This window comes from Dendropsophus ebraccatus, chromosome 9 (assembly GCF_027789765.1).
Source record: "Dendropsophus ebraccatus isolate aDenEbr1 chromosome 9, aDenEbr1.pat, whole genome shotgun sequence".
NCBI classification, from domain to species: Eukaryota; Metazoa; Chordata; class Amphibia; order Anura; family Hylidae; genus Dendropsophus; species Dendropsophus ebraccatus.
The window spans coordinates 69,773,196-69,795,365 of record NC_091462.1 but is presented as its reverse complement, the minus strand read 5'-3'; the positions used below and the strand labels follow the sequence as shown (position 1 = coordinate 69,795,365).

Sequence of the window (22,170 nt, the reverse complement as noted above, 5' to 3'; positions counted from 1 at the left end):
GAGGCGACGTGCGGTGGTCAGAGGCATCGTGGCGTGGTCAGAGGCAACGTGCGGTGGTTACGTGCAATATAGGGGGTTACATGTAATCTGGCGTGATTACGGGGAACCTGGTGGGGTTATGTGCAACCTGGAAGGGTTACACACAATCTGGGATTGTTACTGATAAACTGAAGTGCTTATAGGTAATCTGGGGTGGGTACGGGCAACCCTTCATTTTCACTGTTTTACTATGATTACTGTGATATTTTCTATCACAGTAATCATAGTTCAGTGACAGAGACCAAATTGGTCTCTGTCACTTTAAATTTTCAGAGTTGGCTGGTTGTGGAGCGCATGCGCACTTCATAACCAGCCAGGACGCCGAAGAGGAAGGAGCTCCAGGATCAGGTAATGTATAAGGGGTAGGGGGGGTGACTGGGGGTGACAGGGGGGGTGGGGGGACATCACTTTTTATCCCCTGTCACCAATCATTCATGGTGACAGGGGATAAAAAGTGCCGGGAGCACATGGTACAAGCGATCAGCGGTATATAGTATATACCGCTGATCGCTTGTACCGGGACCCCACAGGGGGGGTCCTGATGACTGCCCCATGCTCTCCGCTACCTCCGGTGGCGGAGAGCATGGGGCTTTCATTCATTAACTTATCCATCGCTGTGAACAGACATTAGTCGGTTCACAGCGATGGCGGCGGCCATCTTGGAAATGATGGCCGCCGGGGGAGGGGGGTTAGTGATCGCCCTACTAGGGGGGGCTGATCTGAGGTCTGGGGGACACTTATTTCATCTCCCCCCGCTGTAGAATTACGGCAGGGGGAGATGAAAGGCGGCGACTGCATCGGTAATCCCCTTTACCGACGGCCGCCGCTATAACGTTAATATCGACGATCGTCGGTTGGGGGGGGGGGGGGGCAAGGACAGTCCCCAAACACTGCCCCAACCCCTAGCTGGGGGGATGGGGTGGGGGCCGTCCCGGCCCCGCAGCCTTATTCTCTGCCATCGCCGTAAAAAGCTGATGGCAGCAGAATAAGGACCCTTAGTGACCGCCTTAAAAAGCCGTATCGGCGGTCACTAAGGGGTTAAGACCCAGCTCCAGCATTGGATTTTCCATCATAACACTTCACCATGTTGCAAGATTGGAAGAGTCCATTATACCCATTTTTTGAGACGCTTTTAAAAAAATAATTAAAATTAAAATTTTAATTGAATTACATTTAATTTGAAATTGAAGATCACCTCACACCTCACACAGTGACCTATAGTTGAGTCAACAGATTTTGCATTTGAAACAGCTACTAACACCAAGGAAGGTCAGAAGGCACCAACATTATTAATATTAATTATCGGAGAAGCAGTGACAAACAAGGAAAAGGAGTTAAGACCAGCAAAAAATTAAGTTTGAAAAGTAATGCTGGGTTTACACAGAGCGATAATTCGCCCGATCGTACGATTAACAATTTCAAAGTAACAATTTTTTTTTTTTATATCGATCAGCGTTTAGACTGAATGATATATCATACGGAAAAATCGTTTTGCGATCGCTTAAGCCTATCTCGCACATAGGTTAACCCCTTAACGACCGCGGGCGTAAGTGTACGCCCCCAAAACCCGTGCCTTAACGCAAACGGGCGTACATTTACGCCCGCGGTTTCCCCGATCGCTACGTGTACACATGCAGCGATAGGGGAAGATGGCCTGCTATAATGTATAGCAGGCCATCCCTGCTTGTCGGCACGGGGGGTGATTAACCCCTCCCGTGCTGACGATCGCCGCTATTGGCTGATCAATTCAGATCAGCATATGGCGGCGATCTGCAGCTTTCCGGGTCATCGGTGACCCGATGGCCCGGAAAGCAATGGCGGTCGGTGCTGTCCGAGGACGACACCGACCGCCATTACTGTTAAAAGTAACGGTGGCCACGGTGCCACGTCCCGATCGCCGGGACTGGCCGGCGGATCACGGCGATATAAGTACCCCATGAAAGGGTTAAATACCTGCTGTGGACAAATCAGCTAGGTAGCTGAGGTGTCCAGAGCAGGTATTGACCCATACTCACCGGATCCAGCGTCCCGATCGCGTCTTCCGGGTTCCGAACGCGTCCTCGTCTTCGTCGGCATCTTCGTCTTTTTCCGGCGGTCCCCATCGGCAATCATCGGCTCCAGCGTCGGCGAACTTCGGCTTTTTCCGGAATTGGCGTCCTACTGCCCCCTAGCTGCTGATAAGTGTATATAATTCACATATCAGTAGCTATAGGGTTAAAAAAAAGTGTTTTTTTTTTTTTTTTTTCCCAATTTTTTTTCTATTTTCCACACCCTATCGCCACTGAGTGCTGATCAGCATCGCACGTAAGTGCGCCGCTGATCAGCAACTCCTCCTTTTTGGCGTAGAGTGTTTTTTTCCTATATCCTACAGCCACGGTCTGCTTATAAGTGCCGCACACATTTATCACACACACATATAAGTGTGTGGAAATGGAAAAAAATCAAGGCTAGACCAACATTTGGTGTAATTTGTTTTAAATTTTTACTCTAAATCATTAATCTTGTCTTGATTTTTTTCATTTTCACAAGGGGCTAAATAATAAAAAAAACACAAATTTGTAGAGCAATTTCCCCTGAGTACGGAAATACCCCACATGTGGACATAAAGCGCCATGTGGGTGCAGGGTAAGCCTCCAAAGGGAAGGAGCGCCATTTGTTTTTTTGAGGCTGGATTTGGCTGAAATGAATTTCGAGGGGCCATGTTGCATTTAAAAGGCCCCTGTGTTGCCAAGACAGTTGAAACCCCCCACAAGTGACCCCATTATGGAAAGTACACCCCTCAAGGAATGTAACAAGGAGTGTAGTGAGCATATGGACCCCACTGGTGACGGGCACAAATGTGGAACAATGTGGCGTGAAAATGAAATATTACATTTTTTACACTATAATGTTGGTCTAGCCTTGAATTTATCATTTTCACAAGGGGTTAAAAGAGAAAAAAAACACACAAAATGTTTAGAGCAATTTCCCCCGAGTCCGTAAATACCCCACATGTGGACATAAAGCGCCATGTGGGTGCAGGACAAGCCTCTCAAGGGAAGGAGCGCCATTTGGATTTTGGAGGTTGGATTTGGCTAGAATGGATGATGAACGCCATGTCAGTGAACGCCATGTCAGCCCTTGTGCTGCCAGGACAGTGGAAACCCAACACAAGTGACCCCATTCTGGAAACTACACACCTTAAGGAATCTAACAAGGGGTGCAATGAGGATATGGACCCCTTGATGACGGGCACATTTGTGCCGTGAAAGTGAAAAAATGAAATTTTTCACTTTCACGTCACATTGTTCCACATTTTTTGCCCGTCACCAGTGGGGTCCATATGCTCACTGCACCCCTTGTTAGATTCCTTGAGGGGTGTAGTTTCCAGAATGGGGTCACTTGTGGGGGGTTTCCAGTGTTTTGGCAGCACAAGGGCTCTGTAAATGCGACGTGGCCCTTGAAATCCATTCCAGTGAAATCCAGCTTCCAAAAGCCAATTGGCGCTCCTTCCCTTTGGAGGCTCGTCCTGCGCCCGCTTGGCACTTTATGTCCACGAGTGGGGTATTTCCGTACTCGGGAGAAACTGCGCTACATGTTTTGTGTTTTTTTTTTCCTTTTATCCCTTTGTGAAAATGAAAAATTGAAGTCTAGAACAACGTTTTAGTGTAAAAAATACTTTTGTCTTTTTTCACGCCATATTGTTGGGAAAATCTGTGAAGCACCTGTGGGGTCCAGATGCTCACCGCACCCCTAGTTACATTCCTTGAGGGGTGTAGTTTTTTGAATGGTGTCCCTTTAGTGGTGTTTTTTAGGTTTTGGCACCCCAGAGCCTCTGCCAACCTGAAGTGGTACAGTCAGAAATGACCAAATATAACGGAGCCATTGAAATGCACTAGGCGCTCCCTTATATCTGAGGCTTGTGGTTGCGTCAAATAGCGCAATAGGGTCACATATGGGGTAGGGCTGGGCGGTATACCGTGAAAATACCGATACCGTCTCTGGCGTCGGTTAACCGACCTCAACTTTGCCAGGACGGTATCTGCGGTATTTCACGTTTGTGGTGTGCTGAGCAGGGATGCCGGCAGTCAGGCAGGACGTGGCTGCAGCAGATCGGATGAGGGATCACTGAGCTCTGACACTACAGCCCGGGGATCCGGATTATCTCCCCCCGGACCCCAAGACGCGGACACTGAGCCTGTGGAGAACAGCGGCGGAGTGCAGCCTCTAAGTGTCCTGCGCTCCCCTCCTGGGCCTCTCTCCCCGGTCAGCGCATGCAGCACAGAGCCGAGGACCGGGTGACCGTTCTGCCCCCTCCCCCTCCTGTCACTGCCGGGACCCGTCCAGAGGCTCCACTGACTGTGCGCAGCCACAACTCTCCCCCCTTCCAATAACTAACAGCAGCTCTCATGAGGTAACCTCTTCCTACTATGTGCCGCTGCCGTCCACACAGCCCTCCCCCGTCACCAGTCTCCGGGAGGTACACTCTCCAGCCCGCAGGGTTGTAGATCATCCCCCCCAGGCCAGATAACGATGGAAGGGACAGTGTGTAGCAGCAGGTTACTGCACGGAGGAGCCGCTGTCTTGTTTAGCTGCCGCTCTCCTCTTATCACTGACACCCGAGGCAGAGGCTAAAGGAGGAAAGGGTTTCTCAATTCTGTATGTACACAGAGCATAGCAGAGCTGGAGTAGCAGAGCTGTCTCAGTTGTCTGCTGTGTGTGTATAGATAGACCTGTCCCCCCCCCTCCTGTATATAGATAGACCTGTCCCCCCCCCTCCTGTGTATAGAGACCTGTCCCCCCCTCCTGTGTATAGAGACCTGTCCCCCCCCTCCTGTGTATAGAGACCTGTCCCCCCCCCTCCTGTGTATAGAGAGACCTGTCCCCCCCCCTGTGTATAGAGAGACCTGTCCCCCCTCCTGTGTATAGAGAGACCTGTCCCCCCTCCTGTGTATAGAGAGACCTGTCCCCCCTCCTGTGTATAGAGACCCGTCCCCCCTCCTGTGTGTATAGAGAGACCTGTCCCCCCTCCTGTGTATATAGAGAGACCTGTCCCCCCTCCTGTGTATAGAGACCTGCCCCCCCTCCTGTGTGTATAGAGAGACCTGTCCCCCCTCCTGTGTATATAGAGAGACCTGTCCCCCCTCCTGTGTATATAGAGAGACCTGTCCCCCCTCCTGTGTATATAGAGAGACCTGTCCCCCCTCCTGTGTATATAGAGAGACCTGCCCCCCCTCCTGTGTATATAGAGACCTGTCCCCCCTCCTGTGTGTATAGAGAGACCTGTCCCCCCTCCTGTGTATATAGAGAGACCTGTCCCCCCTCCTGTGTATATAGAGACCTGTCCCCCCTCCTGTGTATATAGAGACCTGTCCCCCCTCCTGTGTGTATAGAGAGACCTGTCCCCCCTCCTGTGTATAGAGAGACCTGTCCCCCCTCCTGTGTATAGAGAGACCTGTCCCCCCTCCTGTGTGTATAGAGAGACCTGTCCCCCCTCCTGTGTGTATAGAGAGACCTGTCCCCCCTCCTGTGTGTATAGAGAGACCTGTCCCCCCTCCTGTGTATAGAGAGACCTGTCCCCCCTCCTGTGTATAGAGAGACCTGTCCCCCCTCCTGTGTATAGAGAGACCTGTCCCCCCTCCTGTGTATAGAGACCTGTCCCCCCTCCTGTGTATATAGAGAAACCTGTCCCCCTCCTGTGTGTATATAGAGAAACCTGTCCCCCTCCTGTGTGTATATAGAGAAACCTGTCCCCCTCCTGTGTGTATATAGAGAAACCTGTCCCCCTCCTGTGTGTATATAGAGAAACCTGTCCCCCTCCTGTGTGTATATAGAGAAACCTCTCCTCTCGTGTGTATATAGAGAAACCTGTCCCCCTCCTGTGTGTATATAGAGAAACCTGTCCCCCTCCTGTGTGTATATAGAGAAACCTGTCCCCCTCCTGTGTGTATATAGAGAAACCTGTCCCCCTCCTGTGTGTATATAGAGAAACCTGTCCCCCTCCTGTGTGTATATAGAGAGACCTCTCCTCCTGTGTGCATATAGAGAGACCTCTCCTCCTGTGTGTATATAGAGAGACCTCTCCTCCTGTGTGTATATAGCTGTATAACTCTGATAATAATAATGACAATAGACTAAATTCACAACCTTGTGTTGCTGCTCAGTGAGTTACTTTTCTTTTTTTTTGAACAAAATATCCCCAGTTTGGCACAGGCAGTGGGTGTGGCTTGTAAAAGGGGCGTGGCTTACAAAGGGCGTGTCATAGTTATCGTTCAATTATCGTTACCGCAGCTACACATGCGATAAACCGCGATATTGATTTAGGCCAATATCGCCCAGCCCTAATATGGGGTCTTTCTATAAACTGCAGAAACGGGGCAATAAATATTGGGGTGCATTTCTCTGGTAATAAGTTTATAATTATGAAAAATATTGGATTACAATAAAATCACTGCACAGAAAATTAAAATTTTCAAATTTCTTACACACTTGGCTTTTATTTCTGTGACTCCCCTAAAGGGTTAAAAAACTTTCTGGATCTGCTTTTGCAGAGTTTGGGGGGTGCAGTTTTTGCTTTGTGGGGCTTTCTAACATACAGGCCCCTCAAATACACTTTAATTAGGCTGGGTTCACACTATGTATATTTGAGGCTGTATTTGTGACGCTGTATAGCAACCAAAACCAGGAGTGGATTGAAAACACAGAAAGGCTCTGTTCACATAATGTTGTAATTGAGTGGATGGCCATCATTTAATGGCAAATATTTGCTGTTATTTTAAAACAACGGCTGTGGTATTGAAATAATGGCCGTTATTTACTGTTATATGGCGGCCATCCACTCAATTTCAACATTGTGTGAACAGATCCTTTCTGTGTTTTCAATCCACTCCTGGTTTTGGTTGCTATGAGGACCTGACATGAGGACCAAATACTGCCTGAAATATACATAGTGTGAACCCAGCCGGGGCCCGGGTGCGTTCACACCTAGAGGATCTGCAGCAGATCTGCAGCAGATTTGATGCTGTGTTCACTTATTTAAATGAAATCTGCTGCAGAAAATCAGCTGCAGATCCTGTAGGTGTGAACGCACCATAAACCTGAACAGGTCCCTAAAAATATCTGATTTTGAAATTTTACTGAAAATTTGGAAATTTGCTGCTAATGTTTTAAGCTTCCTATCGTCTAAAAAAAATGAAAGATAGTTTAATAAATGCTGCCAACATAAAGTAGACATGTTGCTAATGCTATTTAATATATAATTTATGTGGCATAACCATTTTCTGTATAAGCAGAAAAGGTTTAAAGTTGGAAAAATGCATTCCGAAGTTATTAATCAATAAAGTGACACAGGTCATATTCATAAAATTTGCTCCGGTCCTTAAAGAGAACCAATCACCTAAAATTTACTATCCCTATTATCAAAGATTCTCTCTCCCTAAGTCTATCTATGAAGATACAGACTGCCTTTGCAGTCTGTATCTTATTCTTTACCTAATTCCTCTTCCTCTGTGCAGTAATGCTGGGCGCCGCCATCTTGATGATGTCACGCTGGAACGCACCGCTGGAACGCACGTGACGTCATCAAGATGGCGGCGGCCGGCATTAATGCACCGGAACAAAGGAGCAGGTAAAGTATAAGATACAGACTGCAAAGGCAGTCTGTATCTTTATTAAGTCTATTTATGAAGATACAGACTACATTTGCAGTCTGTATCTTATACTTTACCTGCTCCTTTGTTCCGGTGCAGTAATGCCGGCCGCCGCCATCTTGATGACGTCACGTGCGTTCCAGCGGTGCGTTCCAGCGTGACGTCATCAAGATGGCGGCGCCCGACATTACTGCACCGGAACAAAGGAGCAGGTAAAGTATAAGATACAGACTGCAAATGCAGTCTGTATCTTCATAAATAGACTTCAGAAAGATACAGACTGCCTTTACAGTCTGTATCTTATACTTTACCTGATCCTCTGGTCCGCTACAGCAAGGCCGGCGCCGCCATCTTGATTTTGCTACTTGCGTTCCACCGCTGGAACGCAAAGTGACGTATTCAAGATGGCGGCGCGCGGCCTTCCTGCACCGAACAAGAGGATCAGGTAAAGTATAAGATACAGACTGCAAAGGCAGTCTGTATCTTAATAAATAGACAGAATGAAGATACAGACTGCCTTTGCAGTCTGTATCTTATACTTTACCTGATCCTCTGGTCCGCTACAGCAAGACCGGCGCCGCCATCTTGATTTAGTCTTTTGCGTTCCAGCGGTGGAACGCAAGTGACGTCATCAAGATGGCGGCGCCCGGCCTTGCCGCTTCGCATGACGGGAGCTTCCTGTCTCGCGCCGGCTCTTTTGAAAAGAGCCGGCGCGAGATAGGAAAGTAAAAAGTAAATATTTTAAAAACAAAGCCAAAAAAGTAATAAATTATATTTACAAATATTAATAAAATAAGTAAATACATCTAATTAGGGAAAAAAAATTTTTTATTTTCATTGATGATTGGTTCTCTTTAAGGCCATTTTAGGCCCGGTCCTTAAGGGGTTAAATCAGTGAACGACTGTTTACACGGAACGATCTGCGATTTTTTTTTGCGAACGACCAACGACAATTCGAGAACATGTTCAAAGATCAAAATGAACGATTTCTCGCTCGTCGCTTGATCGTTCACTGCGTTTACACGTACGATTATATTTCGAATTCGATTGTTATCGTGCAAATTCGCACGATAATCGTTCCGTGTAAACGCAGCATTAAAGTTGAGACCAGCAAAAAATTGATTTGTTTCACATTGAGGTGAGCCCTACAAACATAAATTTTTAGGCCCTTGATTTGAGCGCTGCAAACATTAATTTAAAAAAAAAAAAAAAAAAAACAAGAACACTGCGGCCATTGCTATTACGTGGCGTACACTTTATATATCTGAAGTTTTACATATGCCTGCCGGTGAGACATGGTAGGAGTTATTTTTTTATTTATCTTAAACCTGGCGTAGAGCCAAATAAAACACTGCAACCTTTGCTATCACACCGCAATTAGGCCAAGCCTGGCGCACAATGGATATATCTAAAGTTTTACGTATACCAACCGGCAATACACGCAAGGTGTTTTTTTATTCTTAACAGGCGGAGAGCGCAATAAACCTGTCCTTCGGCAGGGGGTCTTTGTCCTGTAATTTATGGCTGTACTTCCTGGATGAGCAGTTGTACACAGTACTACAGGTTTCAGAATGCATTGCTTTCCTTTGACTGTTCATCACAGTCCTTCACCCTGCCCATTCCCCACTCAAAGCTGTTGTAGAACTTCTAGGCTGTATTCACACATTGCAGTTTCATTGTGTTACTGAATTAATTGCAGTACTTTATCAATTCATTGTGGTCCCACCCACACACAGCACACTGTTACTACCTGTAATCCTGATATTGGAATAAATACATTTTTGAAATTTTTTTCTTCTCATCTCCACGCACGTATTATGATCGAGCATTTTTTATCTTTGAAGTTGAGCTCCACAATAAGGACTTTATTCAATATTATCTTACATGGGATATACTGTTTATGCCTCATTTTTTGTCCAGCTGGGATTGGCAGTGCTGGCTCTGATCGTCTGTTCCTCACCAACATCTGTGTGGGCTCTACTCTATCATAGGATGTTGTGACCTATCTGCACCAACAGGAATCCTCCCCAGGGCTATATTATTAAGCCAAGTATAACCCTCTATGCAGCACACCAGGTATTATAAAATTTTATATGCTCTATACTAGCAAGCCAAGTGCAGTCCTCTGTTTACACGCATTTGGTTATTACACCATCTGTAGTGTGGGGTCTAATGGCGGATGCCGAGATCTTTCATAAGGACATAAGCATGCTTCTAACGGAAGAAGCATATATGTGTACATAGATGAGCTTTGGTGAGCACATGATATTTTGATCTAACGTTTGCCGTTGTTATATCAGATTGATTCTTGTGTAGCATGTTACCATATCTTTGCTATTGGTAGTTTATACAACAATAAACCTGTTTCCCTGATGAACCTGTGAGATTGGATAGGAGAAACGCGTCGGATTGTATATAAATTATTGTATATAGGGTGTTGAAGTTTTTTTGTATAACAAGTAATTTTTAGTTTTTTACACTTCTTTGTTATTTTTTCCCTGCAGGTTAGGGAGTGACTGTCATCGTGGTTGGGGCCACCCTATTAAAGAGGTGGGCAACCCCAAAAGGCAGGGTGAATTTTGGTCATCTGGATTAGCTGCGAGAGAGCACAATCCCCTCCCTGGCCTTTTATTGCATCATTAATTATGATCCCTCATTTATAATCCTCTATTTATCCCCCTATATAGCAATACACCTCAGGAGCAGGGTTAGGAAGCACGTGTGTTTTCACTATTATTTGTCCTTGTTGTTAGTGTGATAACTTTTATTTATAAAAATTGCTAAAAGCTAAGTTTTATGCCTTAGGGTGTAAATAAGTTTGGTCTGTCTGTGAAATACCTCTGTTCTGTTTAGCATCATTTAATTGTGTGACTGCATCATTTTTGTGATGACGCTGCAGTACTGCAATGAAACTCTAACATTTGTGAACATAGCCCTAATTTTACTGAAGACTTTTGCGCAATCAGTAAAGTTGCAACACCTGCTTCGGTCACTCCTTGCTTGCTCAGGTGTAGGCTGGAGGGCTGGTCAGAATAACTCAGGGGGGTGTTAGACAAAATCCAGGCAAGCTTCCTGTGACATCACGCCATGCCACCTTTTTAAGTCTGCATCATCAGCCAGTGCTCAGCAAACAAATGTGAGACAGAGGCATGGAATCTCTATCTCCTGAGGGGCAAGAGCATACAGAGCAGGAGACTAAGTGGATTCTATTCTTGTTCTTAGAAATAAAGGCTATTCCATGCATTCCATTTCCTACAATGGTGTGTACTCCTCCCTTCAGAGGACAGCACAAACAGGCTCTAACCAGAGTAGAAAAAGTGGGAGGCCGCGTTGCACAACTAAGCAAGAAGATAAGCACATTAGAGTCTCTAGTTTGAGAAACAGATGCCTCACAGGTCCCCAACTGGCATCTTCATTAAATAGTACCCGCAAAACACCAGTGTCAACATGTACAGTGAAGAGGCAGCTGGGGGATTTTGGGCTACAGGGCAGAGTGGCAAAGAAAAAAAACATATCTGAGACTGGCCAATAAAAGAAAAAGATTAAGATGGGCAAAAGAACACAGACATTGGACAGAGGAAGACTGGAAAAAAGTGTTGTGGATGGAGGAATCCAAGTTTGAGGTGTTTGGATCACAAAGAAGAACGTTTGTGAGACGCAGAACAAATGAAAAGATGCTGGAAGAATGCCTGACGCCATCTGTTAAGCATGGTGGAGGTAATGTGAGGGTCTTGGGTTGCTTTGGTTCTGGTAAGGTGGGAGATTTGTACAGGGTAAAAGGGATTCTGAATAAGGAAGGCTATCACTCAATTTTGCAACGCCATGCCATACCCAGTGGACAGCGCTTGATTGGAGTCAATTTCATCCTACAACAGGACAATGACCCTAAACACACCTCCAAATTGTGCAAGAACTATTTACAGCAGAAGCAGGCAGCTGGTATTCTATCGGTAATGGAGTGGCCAGCGCAGTCACCAGATCTAACCCCACTGAGCTGTTGTGGGAGCAGCTTGACCGTAAGGTACGCCAGAAGTGGCCCATCCAACCAATCCAACTTGTGGGAGCTGCTTCTAGAAGCATGGGGTGCAATTTCTCCAGCTTACCTCAACAGACTAAAGGGGTTATCCAGCGCTACAAAAACATGGCCACTTTCCCCCTACTGTTGTCTCCAGTTTGGGTGGGGTTTTGAAACTCAGTTCCATTGAAGTAAATGGAGCTTAATTGCAAACCACACCTGAACTGGAGACAATAGTAGGGGGAAAAGTGGCCATGTTTTTGTAGCGCTGGATAACCCCTTTAATAGCTAGAATGCCAAAGGTGTGCAATGCTGTAATTGCTGCAAAAGGTGGATTCTTTGACAAAATCTAAGTTTGATGTAAATACAATGTTATTTCAAATACAAATCATTATTTCTAACCTTGTCAATGTCTTGACTATTTTCTATTCATTTCACAACGTATGGTGGTGAATAAATGTGACTTTTCATGGAAAACACAAAATTGTTTGGGTGACCCCAAACTTTTGAACGGTAGTGTAATACAGACACATCTATATAATTTTTCATGTTAATGTTAATAGAAACAAAAAAATCCCTATCTGGAGTTCCCCTTTAAATGAAGCTTTTCTTTACAGTGAGCAGATACCTGCCTATCTGTGAGAACAAGCTGAAGGTGTGGTGGTAGCTGGCCTATTCACAGGGAATCACAAGAAATATGCTGTGCCATGTATACTAGTACTACTCGCTCATCTCTGGTTATTATAAATAAGATTATTTTTAAAGCTGTCGAAGTCTTTGACTCGGATTCCACGGTCCTGCTGAACACCCAGATATGTTAAAGTGACTCTGTACCCACAATCTGCCCACCCCAAACCGCTTGTACCTTCAGATAGCTGCTTTTAATCACAGATCCGTTCTGCGGTCTGTTTGGCAGGTAATGCAATTATTGTCCTAAAAAACAACTTATAAACTTGCAAAACTGGCACAACCTCTCTGTCCCTCCTCCCCGCCCTCTTCATCATTAGGAATGCTCTAGGCATGTATTCTCCTATTCATCAGCTGTGTGAACACTGCATATGGGCTGGATCATAAGGCACCTGTAAAGTGTTCACAGCAGAGGAATAGGAAAAATCCTGCCAGTGGCATTCCTAGTGATGAAGAGGGTGGGGAGGAGGGACAGAGAGGTTGTGCAAGGTTAGGTGCAAGTTGTTTTTATGACAATAACTGCATTACCTGCCGAATGGAGCCCAGAACAGATCTTGAATTAAAAGCAGCTATCCGAAGGTACAAGTGGTTTGGGGGGGGGGACAGACTGTGGGTACAGAGTCTCTTTAACCCCTTAACGACAAAGGGCGTATATTTACGCCCTGATGCCGTTAGGGACGTTCAGAGCGGGGCCGCGCTCTGAACCGCGGCGGTCCCGGGTGGCGCTTGTAGCCCGGGACCGCAGGTATTAGCGGGCGCGGTCCGATCGCCGTGCCCGCTAATACAGTAATCAGATGCAGCTGTCATCCCGGACGCAGCGTCATCCCTGGTGTCTAGTGGGGAGATCGCTCCTCCGGGATGTTATCCCAGAGGAGCGATCTCCGTTTCTGAAGCCGGCCGGGGACCGCTCCAAGATGGCGCCGTCCCCGGCTCGGCACTCGTTTACTTCCGGCTGCAGCAGCCGGAAGTAAACGAGTGCCTATCTCATGGATCTCTGCAGCATATCTATGCTGCAGAGATCTCAATGAGAGATCAAAGCACTTATACTAGAAGTCCCCTAGGGGGGCTTCTAGTATAAGTGTAAAAGTAAAAAAAAAAAGTGTTGTTAATAGTAAAAAGCCCCCTCCCCTAATAAAAGTCTGAATCATCCCCCTTTTCCCAGGTTATTAATAAAAGCAAATAAATAAATAAACATGTTTGCTATCACCGCGTGCGTAATTGCCTGAACTATTAATTAATCACATTCCTGATCTCGCATGGTAAACTGCGTCAGCACAAAAAAATCCCAAAGTGCAGAATTGCGCATTTTTGGTTGCATCAAATCCAGAAAAATTGTAATAAAAAGCTATCAAAAAGCCGTATATGCGCAAGGTACCGATAGAAAGATCACATCATGGCGCAAAAAATGACACCTCACACAGCCCCATAGACCAAAGGATAAAAGCGCTATAAGCATGGGAATGGAGCAATTTTAAGTGACGTATATTTGTTGACAATGGTTTGAATTTTTTACAGGCCATCAAATACAATATAAGTTATACATGTTACATATCGTTTTAATCGTAACGACTTGAGGAACATGCATAACAAGTCAGTTTTACCCCAGGGCGAATGGCGTAAAAACACATTTCCCCCAAATAAACAAAATGCGGGGTTTTTTTTTCAATTTCACCACACTTTGATTTTTTTTCTGGTTTCGCAGTGTACTTTATGCAAAAATTCAGCCTGTCATTGCAAAGTACAATTAGTGACGCAAAAAATAAGGGCTCATGCGGGTTTCTAGGTGGAAAAATGCAAGTGCTATGGCCTTTTAAGCACAAGGAGGAAAAAACGCAAAAATCGAAATTGGCTCTGTCCTTAAGGGGTTAAAGAATCCCTCTTGCACTAAAAGGAAAATGAGAAAGACCTTTCTTTGAGCAGCTTTAAAAATCACTAAGGCCTGAGATGAAGAAAAATGAATGTATAACCCCAATATCCTGATGACAAATTCCCCATATTTCTGATAAATTGTCTTTATATCAGAAATAATGAAACAGAGTATTTAGGATTGGCTATCCTTTGTAGAATGTCATCTACAAAAGCCAGAGTTTTAAGCATTTGGTGGCCTATTGCAACCACCAAAAAGAAGGCAACATTTCCAATTCTTGCAGCATAAAGTCTAGAGACAGTAAGCAACCCTGTCTTGTGCCTTTATGAGTACTGAAAACATTTACCTTTAAAGAAGAAGTCTGACAAAAATTTTTAATAAAGTATTATATTGCCCCGAAAAGTTCTACAAATCACCAATATACACTTATTACAGAAAAAGCTTATAAAGTGTTTTTTTCCCTGCACTTACTACTGCATCAAGGCTTCACTTCCTGGATAAAATGGTGATGTCACGACCCGACTCCCAGAGCTGTGTGGGCTGTGGCTGCTGGAGAGGATGATGGCAGAGGGATGCTCAGTGTCCCTCCAGTACCCTGTGTCCCTCAGTGTCCCTATGCCATCTTCCTCTCCAGCAGCCACAGCCCGCACAGCTCTGGGAATCGGGTTGTGACATCACCATTTTATCCAGGAGGTGAAGCCATGATGCAGTAGTAAGTGCAGGGAACAAAGCACTTTATAAACATTTCCCATAATAAGTGTATATTGGTGATTTGATAACTTTTTGGGGGGCAATACAATACTTTAATAATAATTTTCGCCGGACTTCTCCTTTAACAACAATTAAACATTACCATTAAATATTATTAAGAAGGTTGTAATAAAATAAAAATTCCACCATTGTTTTTGCTTTTACTTTTAACAGGAATGTGTTATTGTGTTTATTGTTTCGTGCTTGAGTGTTAGGAGTTGTTTTCTTTCTGGGTGAACTAATGTTTTTGCTAGTAACATTTTGGGGTACATAAAATGTAGATTTTTTTTTATTTTAAGGTCAAGTGACCAAAAACCATCAATTCTTGTCTTGGGTATTTACTCGAGAACGGCGGCACGCAAGCTCTCCCATAGACAGGCTACGGCACACAGACAGGCGGGATCTTTCTGCTGCGGAATTCCACCTCAGTGTGAACATATCCTTAGTCTCCATTTTATCGGTGGTCAATGTCACCTAGGCGGGACTTCATGACAGTTGGATCCCATCAGTTGCCTGTTTTTAGCCAAATTCCCACCCACAGCAGTCAATGCAGCGCCAGTTTATTGAAAAATTCTGGACAACCCCTTTAACACTATGTAATGTGAATGAGGTGTATATCATTTTCCAGCAAAGTGCCAGCCTGTTTAGTCCAGTGCAGTTTAACCATCAGTGTGCCATGGCATAACAGAAGGGCGAAGGTACAGTGATGTAACTGCCCTGAGAAGTAACAGAATGGTCAGGGCCGGCGTTAGGGGGGGGCAAGCAGGGCAAATGCCCAGGGCCCCCATCCCCCAGGGGCCCCCTACCGCAGTTCCAGTGGAGAGGAGAGCACAGACAGCGTCCTGCAGCGTCTGGGAGTGATCCCTTGCTGCTGCTATCAGGGGTCATGCAGAGGCTGCAGGACGCTGGGCTCGGTGTCTGCTCCCCCTCCCCCTCCAGCTCCTCTCACTGCACGTGACTTCCTGCTCTGGTGTGGAGCTGTCGGGACGATGGAGGAGAGGGCTGCCGGGTGAGGATGACAGCCTGCTGCTGCTGCAAGGAACATGAGGGGGATTCACCACTACAACCAGCATGCTAGAGGGAGTAAGTATTCTGTACATGTAGTGTGTAATGTGTATGAATGTAGGTGTATAATGCATGAAGGTAGTGTGTGTTACATGTCCTGTGTATAGTGTGTGGACTGGATGGTTTGTATCTGTATAATGTGTTTTCATGGGTGTGTGAGTGTGTGTGTGTGTGTGTGTGTGTGTGTGTGTGTATATATATATATATATATATAATGGTGTGTGTGTGTGTGTATATGTATATATATATATATATATATATATATATATATATAATGGTGTGTGTGTATTAGCACTGCTGACCCCAAGTGTTGAGGTGAATAGACTGTATATAGCAGCTGCAGCCATTCTCCGGCCTTATCAGTCCTATGTAATTGCTGCAGCTCCTATGTATAGTGTATGATGACATCACTAAGGCAATACGGTGTATTTTATTGAGAAAAAAATAAGGTGGTATTCAGTCTTTAGGTGGTGGTCACTGTATGGTGGTAATATTGGTCTGTATATAGTGTCATTATGCAGTGGTCACTCTTTGGCATTAATATTGGTCTGTATATAGAGTCATTATGCAGTGGTCACTCTATGGTGGTAATATTGGCCTGTATATAGTGTCATTATGCAGTGGTCACACTTTGGCATTAATATTGGTCTGTATATAGCGTATATATATACACTCATTACTGCCATAGATTGACTACCACATAATGACACTATATACAGACCAATATTACCGGCATACAGTGACCACCACATAATGACTCTATATACACACTATATACAGACCAATAGTACAACCATAGAGTGATCGCCCACATAATATTGGTCTGTATATAGTGTGTATATAGAGTCATTATACAGGGGTCAGTCTATGGCAGTAATTTTGGTCTGTATATAGAGTCATTATGCAGTGGTCACTCTATGGCGGTAATATTGGTCTGTATATAGTGTCATTATGCAGTGGTCACTCTTTGGCATTAATATTGGTCTGTATATAGCGTATATATAGAGTCATTATTGCCATAGATTGACTACCACATAATGACACTATATACAGTACAGCCACAGTACAGTATATATAGTACAGCCATAGAGTGATCGCCACATAATATTGGTCTGCATACAGTGTATATAGAGTCATTATACAGGGGTCAGTCTATGGCAGTAATATTGGTCTGTATATAGAGTCATTATGCAGTGGTCACTCTATGGCGGTAATATTGGTCTGTATATAGAGTGTATATAAAGTCATTATACAGGGGTCAGCCTATGGCAATAATATTGGTCTGTATATAGCGTATATAGCGTAGAGTCATTACTGCCATAGATTGACTGCCACATAATGACTCTATATATACACTATATACACCAATAGTACAGCCATAGGGTGACAGCCACATAATATTGGTCTGTATACAGTGTATATACAGTCATTTATTATACAGTGGTCAGTCTATAGCGGTAATATTGGTCTGTATATAGTGTATATAGAGTCATTATGCGGTGGTCACTCTATGGCGATAATATTGGTCTGTATATAGTGTATATAGAGTCATTATGGGGCGGTCACTTTTATGGTGGTAATATTGGCCTATATATATTGTGTTTTCTTCAATAACGGTATGGAGGTAATATTTGGTCCTGATTATAGTGATTTTTTTAAATTTATTTTTTTAAAGCAATTCATATAAATAGTTCTTGTATTTACACCACTAGCGGGCAGTCCTGACATTTAGCAGCAGTCCTGGCATGTAGGGGCAGTCCTGGCATTTAGCGGCAGTCCTGGCATGTAGTGGCAGTCCCAGAATGTAGCGGCGGTCCTGACATGTAGGGGCAGTCCCAGAATGTAGCGGCGGTCCTGACATGTAGGGGCAGTCCCAGAATGTAGCGGCGGTCCTAACATGTAGGGGCAGTCCCAGAATGTAGCGGCGGTCCTGACATGTAGGGGCAGTCCCGACATGTAGGGGCAGTCCCGACATGTAGAGGCGGTCCCGATATGTAGGGGCGGTCCCGACATGTAGGGGCGGTCCCGACATGTAGGGGCGGTCCCGACATGTAGGGGCGGTCCCGACATGTAGGGGCGGTCCCGACATGTAGGGGCGGTCCCGACATGTAGGGGCGGTCCCGACATGTAGGGGCGGTCCCGACATGTAGCGGCGGTCCCGACATGTAGCGGTAGTCCTGACATGTAGCGGCATGTAAACTTCTGAACTGAGTAAGTGCCCTAATACATGGAGCGAAAATTGTCCGAATCAGGACGCTATCGCTCTGTGAGGACACTGGGGAACATGATCAGGTAGTATATATCACAGGCAAGGCCTGAGGACACCGGGGAACATGATCAGGTAGTATATATATCTTTATCGTTTACTATATACAGCAAGGATTGCACACACATCACTAATGATATACTGTATATATACACATAGGAGGAGATTTATCAAACATAGTGTAAAGTGAAACTGGCACAGTTGCCCCTAGCAACTTATCAGATTCCACCTTTCATTACTCAGATTCTAAGTAGGTGGAATCTGATTGGTTGCTAGGGGCAACTGAGACAATTCTTCTTTACACCAGTTTGATAAATCTCCTCCATAGCTTTTGCTGTAGTAGGCTCTCTAAGCGAGCTCCATTCTACCAGATTGGCACTCACTTCTGCAGAATATCAGGCCGTGTAATACGGCCTTAAAAGTGTCCGTATGCTTCCAATAACTGCTGGCTGAACAATCCTTCAGCTGACAATTATCTCTCCCATCTGGTCCCGTCCTCCCCATACATAGAAATTTGGCACATCTGAGTTTTCCTGTGTTTTCTATGAGAGGGTAAAGCCATAGCCATACAGATCTGATGGCGGCTTATCTCTCTTAGAACAAAGAGGTTGGGCATTGATTTTCCATCAAGCTTGATCCCCTATGTCCTCTGATATCATCTGTCAGAGGACTGTCCAGAGAGCCCCATACACCTTACACTGATGGCCGAACCCACCAGGAGCAACAGGTACCACCAACAAAAGAGTAACATGTATGGGGACCTTAAATTGTTGCTAAAATATTTCAGCATTTGGGGCCCCACCTTTAACTTTGCCCAGGGCCACATCTAGTCTAAAACCGGCCCTGAGAATGGTAATACATGTGTGCATACTTCTGACAACTCCCCAGTGCTGGTCATGCCCCTGAAATAGTAGGAATGAGAAACAGCTGTACACTATGGAGGGGTCTCTCAAGGGGCGCAGTGGTTAAAGAACTAAAATCACCTTGATACCATTTTGAAGAGACAGTCTAACTAAAGTATACTTGTTTTTTCAAGTTCGTGAAAAAAAAAAAAAAAAAAAAGGTTAAAGGAGTACTCTGGGGATTATTTTTTAAATCAACTGGTGTCAGAAAGTTATACGGATTTGGAATTTACTCCTATTTAAAAATCTTGAGCCTTCCAGTACTTATCAGCTGCTGTATGTCCTGGATGTAATGGTGTATTCCCTGCAGTCTGGCACTGTGCTCTCTGCTGCAATCTCTGTCAGTGACAGGAACTGCTACTGCTGCTACTGCCCTGGACAGTTCCTGTCATGGAAAAGGTGGCAGCAGAGAGCAAGACTGGAAAAAATACACCACTTCCTGCAGGACATACAACAGCTGATAAGTACTGGAAGGCTGGAGGTTTTTAAATAAACGTAAATTACAAATCTATAAAACTTTCTGACACCAGCTGATTTAAAACATTATTCCCCTGAGAACCTCTTTGGACATGAAGCACCTTAAAAACATAAAAATGTCCCCAGAGACCAGCAACACTCAATCTCCATGTAAACGTTGCGTACTAGTGTGCCAATGTTAGTAGATATGCCCCAACAAATGACAGAGTATCACTCTGCATTTGATGCAAGAGTCATCCACTACTATTGCAGAATGGCAGTGTATTTAGTTGTGGTTGATATAACCTGTATCAGATCTTCCGCCATCCTGTTCTATGACACATAGAATAATAGTGGGGTCTGGTACAGATTCCCATCCAGACAGCGGAGAAGGCAGCACATCAGTATTCATTGTCCTCCATGTGCCATCCACGTCATAACAGACTGGTGGGAAATCCCTTCACTACGTCCTCTGCCCAACTCATGGAAAGCACAACCCTCCTACACCAAGCGTCACAGGCCGTGGAGGGGCGGAAGGCTACCAGGGTATCCCCATATAATGCCTATTCACCATTTATTGCCAGGTGACCCCATCTCCCTATAAGGTCAGCACCACTATATCCAGGGAACACCAGTGTGACTGGGAGAGGGTGTGAGGGAACACCAGTGTGACTGGGAGAGAGTGTGAGGGAACACCAGTGTGACTGGGAGAGGGTGTGAGGGAACACCAGTGTGACTGGGAGAGGGTGTGAGGGAACACCAGTGTGACTGGGAGAGAGTGTGAGGGAACACCAGTGTGACTGGGAGAGGGTGTGAGGGAACACCAGTGTGACTGGGAGAGAGTGTGAGGGAACACCAGTGTGACTGGGAGAGAGTGTGAGGGAACACCAGTGTGACTGGGAGAGAGTGTGAGGGAACACCAGTGTGACTGGGAGAGGGTGTGAGGGAACACCAGTGTGACTGGGAGAGAGTGTGAGGGAACACCAGTGTGACTGGGAGAGGGTGTGAGGGAACACCAGTGTGACTGGGAGAGAGTGTGAGGGAACACCAGTGTGACTGGGAGAGAGTGTGAGGGAACACCAGTGTGACTGGGAGAGGGTGTGAGGGAACACCAGTGTGACTGGGAGAGGGTGTGAGGGAACACCAGTGTGACTGGGAGAGGGTATGAGGGAATACCAGTGTGACTGGGAGAGGGTGTGAGGGAACACCAGTGTGACTGGGAGAGGGTGTGAGGGAACACCAGTGTGACTGGGAGCCAGTGTGAGGGAACACCAGTGTAACTGGGAGCCAGTGTGAGGGAACACCAGTGTAACTGGGAGCCAGTGTGAGGGAACACCAGTGTAACTGGGAGCCAGTGTGAGGGAACACCAGTGTAACTGGGAGAGGGTGTGAGGGAACACCAGTGTAACTGGGAGCCAGTGTGCAGAACAGATGGTACAAATCACTGCCGCATATTGTACACACTGTCAGCCGAGGCGATGAGACTAGATATCTAACCTCTCCCAGGTTTCCCAATGGTCACACGCAGGATGACAAATAAACAACTGTCACCTAATGGTAGTTAGAGGCTAGAAGCTGCAGGGCAGAGCGCGGCCATCCATCACACGCCATCCACCAGGGTGCAGCTTCTGTGAGGGGCACATGATGAGAAGGATAAGGAGCACGGTGATAAATAATGCATGCCGCTGACTGCGAGAAGGGATGCTGGCTACATACCTATCGCTGTACAACGAGCACGTCCACAGCTGCAGCTCCGGGCAGATGTGCCAGCAGGGCGGGCTCCTCTCTACACAACGTATGATGCTGCTGCTATATCCAAACACAAAGGGGATTCAGGTGGAAGGATCAATGTGCCCGACTCCTGAGTCACCGGACTCCCCGGCTGCATCCTGAAGCCTGACAGGGAATTGTGTGCAGTGTAAGCGGCGGCTGCTCCTCGCGCAGCAGCCTGTAAGGCGCGCTCTGATTGGCCGGCAGCATCCTGTCCCGCATTGGCTGACAGCTCTCGTCCTGTCATTGGCTGAGGGAGCGATGTAGCGTAGTCCGAGCTCGGTATCATCGCAGTGTCCCGGGTAGATGCTATTTCCCAGTGAATCTGTGTACCCTTGATGACATCACGTCGTGTGAATTGTATGGGAGGAGCTTAATTTTTCCCGGCCTTTCTTAGTAGTAGTGAGGAAGCAGCCGGTCTAGGTCAGTCAGGACTGTCCTTCTGCATGGTTTGTCTCTTTTCCGGGCTTTCTGTCAGGTAGAAAACATCAGTAATGGCTGTTTGAGGAGTTTCTGGGCATTGGAATTGGTAAGCTACTGACTGGGAGCATTTTTTATGAAGTTTTGCGGGGTTAGGGGTCTGTAGTAACATGTAATGCGATGATCTGCAGTGTCAGGGTCTGTAGCAGGGCCGGATTAAAGAGTGGGCACAAGGGGCACGTGCCCCGGGGCCCCCACCACAAAGGGGCCCCCACCAACCCGAACCCGGAAGCAAAGCGCCCCCC

At 45.9% G+C, this 22,170-nt stretch overlaps 1 protein-coding gene across 4 annotated transcripts in view; it reads right to left on the bottom strand.

Annotated features, from left to right (window-relative positions):
• HECW2 (HECT, C2 and WW domain containing E3 ubiquitin protein ligase 2) overlaps nt 1-21,604 on the bottom strand; it is a 271,029-nt gene extending 249,425 nt beyond the window's left edge. For 3 of the 4 annotated variants that reach the window (XM_069983585.1, XM_069983588.1, XM_069983587.1), the window contains exon 1: nt 21,392-21,604. The gene's annotated coding sequence lies outside the window, so the exon portion shown is untranslated. Of the gene's footprint in view, nt 1-21,226; nt 21,258-21,391 lie in introns of those variants that run through there. The other variant, XM_069983586.1, reaches the window with a different exon arrangement.
• Between the last annotated feature and the right edge of the window lie 566 nt (nt 21,605-22,170).